The sequence below is a fragment of the Berghia stephanieae genome, chromosome 4 (genome assembly GCF_034508935.2).
Source record: "Berghia stephanieae isolate SIO BIC M18660-M18661 chromosome 4, UCSD_Bste_1.3, whole genome shotgun sequence".
Taxonomy (NCBI): domain Eukaryota; kingdom Metazoa; phylum Mollusca; class Gastropoda; order Nudibranchia; family Aeolidiidae; genus Berghia; species Berghia stephanieae.
In genome coordinates this window covers 32,277,108-32,282,399 of record NC_088363.1, presented here as the reverse complement: position 1 = coordinate 32,282,399, position 5,292 = coordinate 32,277,108, and the positions used below count along the sequence as shown (strand labels likewise).

The window sequence follows — 5,292 nt, the reverse complement described above, 5'->3', positions numbered from 1 at the left end:
CATCATGACTCAAACAAAAATAAGCAAACTATGTGTACCTAAATATTTTATTCATTTCCTCATCAAATTACATTCTTACCATTAACATCATAGATCACATCAAAAGGGTTGTCTGGATTGGCAGCAAGACATTTTTTCAGGATTTTTAAAGCTCAAATCTCTCTGATCTGAAGGTACAAAATAAATAGCATATTCTCAACATTAAACTATGATTTTGTGATATGGCACACTGTGTGCATAAAGCATGATGCAAAGACAAAATTTAGGCATAATTCTTCTTACTGTGGTGTTTAACAAATATCTTCAATTCTATGATTTACAATTATTTATCCTTGACGGTTGGGTTGACAACCTTAAACTAAAATCAGAAAAGTGAATGTGATAGAGGTCAAATCAATAGGGGGACCATATTTTGGTCTCCCTATTGGTAAAATACTGTACCAAAAGTCTCCCTAACCGGTATTAATACACACATACATATATATATATATATATATATATATATATATATATATATATATATATATATATATATTTCCAGCTGTTCCTCCATTAATTGGTAATCCTTGACAACATCGTCACTCGCGCGAGGCGCATTGCTACCGAATGGTATAAAAACATCCATTTGTGAATGGAGCGGTGCTTAGTCTGCCATGCATCGCCATCGCCCAAGGATAAAAGGTTTATTCTGCCGAATCCTGAAAAAAAATCAACAATGTGTTTTTAAAAATTTGGTCAGACATCTCGTCCTTCACAGTATCAATCGATTAACTGATCCTCGCCTTGTCAAAAACTCTCAAATCTGAGACCTCAATGAAATCTCGGGTTTGAGAGTATTTTTACAAAATTAAGGTCATTTTAATTGACTGATATTTCTGGTCAAAATTTTAAAAATATGTTGGGGTTTTTTTTTGTTCAGAGTTCAGCAGTATTGTGAATCACCAGAAGCGACGAAGTAAGCAACGTGGTTTTGGTAACGTAGAATTTACCTAACACACTCGTGTCCTTCACTTAGTGTGCTGGATGTTTTTTTTTTCGGTAAAAGTAATGTGTGTTGCGAATAGCTGTCGCACTCTAGAAAGAAACTTATTTTAAATATTTAGCCAGAAAACTCGTCCTTCAAATATCGATCGCAGGTTTGAGAGTTCTTACTAAGATGAGGGTAATTTAAATCGATCGATATAATATTTGAAGGACGAGTTTTCTGGCCTAATTTTTAAACACACGTCTTTCCAGATTACGACAATTTTAAGTGGTTAACACGTGTGCTCATCAAGTTGTGTGCATACAGTAGTAGTCATTCAGAGCCAAGATTAGGCCCATGGAGCCGGAGTTTATCCCAATTTCTGTGGCGTGAAACGGACAATAGCAATTGCTTGCTTTTTTTCTCTTTCTTTTTTTTTTTAATTTTTGATATGACGCTATAATGGGAAAAGTTACATTCAAGTGAATAATGTGAGGATTAAAAGTTTTGAATTCACAAACATTGGATTGGAGAGCCTATTGCTTTTCCATCGGTGATGGATTTATAATTGTTATCTTCATGAACTTACTCATAGTATTATGCATCTCAGTTTACTTGTAATGGGTTACTTTTCATTCATAAAATTATGCTTGGATTTCACCGCCATATAGAAGGAACGAAGATGACATCACTCAGATCTTTGTTATCATTTTTAGACAGTCTGTTTGTGATAAATTCTCAAAACGTATATATCAATGGGACTAAAAACATTTAATGTTACAAACAATTTTGTGTGTTGGTATGTTTCATTTGGCTGTCGGGTATTGTTAATATTTGACCTTAACGCATAGCATCAATCGGTTACATCGCAACACCCCTTCCCGCCCTGTGAATTGAATTTTTACTTTTATTATTTTTAAAAGAAGTAGCTATCAAAATGAGCATTACACCCTGAGAAAGGCAGTTAACATTATAATCACAGTGGTTACACAAAACGTTGACGGTGAGGCTATGTCATGTGGCATGACACATGCTTTCGGATCGGAAGGTCTGTGGGTTCGGGTCCCGCTCTGTGCGGCGTATAGTCGAGTCCTTCGAAAAGGCTCTATACTCACATTCTCTCAATGTTCTCAGGTGTATGGTCTTGCATCTGTAAGATATTTTTGTGAAGCTCTAAAATGCTGATGTAGTCAATTTGGTTGCATATTTAAAAAATCTGGCCTTCTTTTGTTTTCAAGGCTCCTTCCCATCTTGTGATGTGTCGGGAGGGGTGCTTGAAAGCCGAATTAGATAATTAATAAATTGTAGATAAGCGAGTGCAATGGACTCCAATCACGGAAGTCCGCCATTATAGATAATGAAATATATGCTTTTAGGGAGGCCTTCCGAAAGCTCCTCGTCCTACGAGAAACAAACTAAATATTCCCTCAACTAATACTAAGAAAAAATATAATAATCGCCCTAATAGAAAAACCAAACACCCTAGCACCTTTACTTAGAACTCCAATAGAAACAAAATCCTCCGACATCGAGCTAACCCTAATAGAAAAAAAACCTGGGACCGCTATACACTACCTTTCAATACTTAACAAATCAAAATGGCGGCCGAGAATCAAAACAATGGTCAAATTAGGAAATTTAAACCTTGTTCTAGAATTTTTTTAATGCTTCTATATGATGACAAATTGAATAAATAAACGCCTGAAGAAAGGTCCACGGTGAAAATATAAATTAAAAGAAATGCTAGAACGAGGAACTTTCGGAAGGCCTCCCGATTTTTAAAATAGGGAACAAAAATGTGATGTCAACAAAGCTGGTTCCAATCTCATTCAAAGTGTAAAACTACTCTTCCGAAGGACTGAATACATGCCTTGTTTAAATGATCTTTTGGTTTTAGAGTGATGGCATTTTATTTTCTAGTCTAAATAAAGATCATCTATCTTCACTCTTTTACGTCCCGTTATCCTTATAATCTGCCTATAGGACATCCTGCTACTAAAATAGGTATACCACCTTATGATTCATTATGCAACCTATTCATTATTTATAAGCAATCCAAAATGACTGGTTACATACACACTTCCAAGGATTTTGGAACCATAAAAGTAGAAGGTATGACGTCACAACTTTTCTTCCCTATTTATAGCTAAAAGTAAATTTTCAGTATGTAGGTCATCCCGACATAATACTGTTTTGAGACGATGGATCACAAATGGCAGATATGAAATCTCTCATAAGTACGTACTTTATTTATCGGTCATGCGTTCCTTCAGGTTTGAAGGTATAATAAATATGTCAGTGCATGACATAATCAGTCGGAAGGTGAAAATTTAGGATTTGCATTTTTATTTTTTTCATTTTTTGAAAGAATTTGTTTCCCAGAGCATTTTAATCTTTATTTGAAGTAAATCGGGTGATTTTTTTCATGAAGTTATGGTCAGATGTATGGGAAAGGTGTCCAGCAACTTTACTCAAATTTCACACTTTTTCAACATGACTAGCTGTAAGAAATATTAATAAGTGAAATTAAGCTTTGATATTTCCCGAAGTTGTACAAAGAGTTATTTAATCATTTACGACAAGAACTTATTTTTGATAAAAAATTGACCTTCTAACTAAACTTGGCAATATCTCAATTCAAACCTTTTCACCATCCGACTGATAACGTCATTCACTGTAACAAATATGCAGGTGACCCTACGTCTCAAAGTGATATAATGTCGGAATGAGCTAAGTGATCGAAATTGAATGTATAGCCACCGACTTGCACATAAATGCAGATCTGACATCAGAGCACACTTATGGGCCCAGTTTGACAATAATGTACAATATTTTGCTTTTTTTTTTGTGTGTGTGGAGATTTTCATTACAACAATGAGTCCATAAGGAATTGGGTTATCAGACCTGCAAATAAGTGCACGTCGATAGCCATATATGGAACTTGTTAATAATTATTTCTAGTCATTATTCTTCCTCAGAAAAAAAAATACAACAAAAACAAACAAAACAAAAAAAAAATTAAAATCTCAAAGTTCCTAGATTACTGTTCTAGTTCCTGTCATTTCTTATTCTATAAATTAACTTTTCAGGGTCATATCTATCGCAACATAATACGGTTTTGGAGAGGTTGGTCACATAAGCAGATATTAAAATGCCATCCATAAAAATTGATAAAATTGGAGTCGATTCTGACTTGACCTTTGACTTCACTCTCATAATAATAATAATAATAATAATAATAATAATAATAATAATAATAATAATAATAATAATAATGATGATGATAATGATAATAATAATAATAATAATATCATCATCATCATCATCATCATCATCATCATCATCATCATCATCATCATCACATAAATAAAAGTAATAATAATAATAATAATAATAATAATAATAATAATAATAATAATAATAATAATAATAATAATAATAATAATAATAATAATATAGTCTTTATTGTCCAATAAATTGCAATTTGTCATTTTGGTTTACAATGTTTGAGATTAAAAATACAATACATAGAAACAAATGCATTAATAAAAATTATATATATATATATATATATATATATATATATATATATATATGTGTGTGTGTATATATATATATATATATATATTATATATATATATATATATATATTATATATATATATATATATATCCTCGAACTCATCGGGACAAGCAAAAGCGTTCGAGGAACGAGGAAACAGTAGTTCGAGAAAACCGTACATTCCATTGCATTTTATGGAGAACAGGGGGAAAGGGTAAGGGGCAATGTGCCTCAGGGGTATGGTCTTTGCTTCGTACCCGAAATATACATAGTTCCAATATCCACCACGTTATATGGTCTTTAGCAAGCCACCTCTCAGTAACACAATTTGTGGCGCTGTGCTGCGGCTGACCTCTGGGTGATTCCAGTCTTCCCTTAGAATAGACCCTAAGATAAATTTCTGCTTGAGGATGAATAAAGAGAACTTTATTATTTTTTACTCTGTTGATATGTTACAATGGGTTGGTGTTTGTTTGTGTGAGTGAGTGTGTGTGTGTGTGTGTGTGTATGTATGTGTGTGTTGGAGGGGGAGGGGGGGGGATTACTGTATCACAACATTTATTTACAATGGTGGCCAACAGTAATCATGGCGCGTGACATTGGAATTGGAACTAATGGCGAAGTGTATGCGAAACGGCGATGGAGTATGTGAGTGGCTGTGAGTGTCTGCTTATGTATGATATAGATAGTATGCGCTTGACTGAGATGCTCATAACATTGCCATCCGGAAGAATAACGGACCAACATACAAAACTGTGTGTTTCCAT

The 5,292-nt window shown here is 33.7% G+C and overlaps 1 protein-coding gene across 1 annotated transcript in view; it reads left to right on the top strand.

Moving 5' to 3' along the window:
• Positions 1–660: 660 nt before the first annotated feature.
• Positions 661–5,292, top strand: part of LOC144970432 (NXPE family member 1-like) — a 41,334-nt gene continuing 36,702 nt past the window's right edge. Inside the window, exon 1 of the mRNA XM_078910062.1 lies at positions 661–955. The gene's annotated coding sequence lies outside the window, so the exon portion shown is untranslated. The remainder of the gene's footprint in view (positions 956–5,292) is intronic.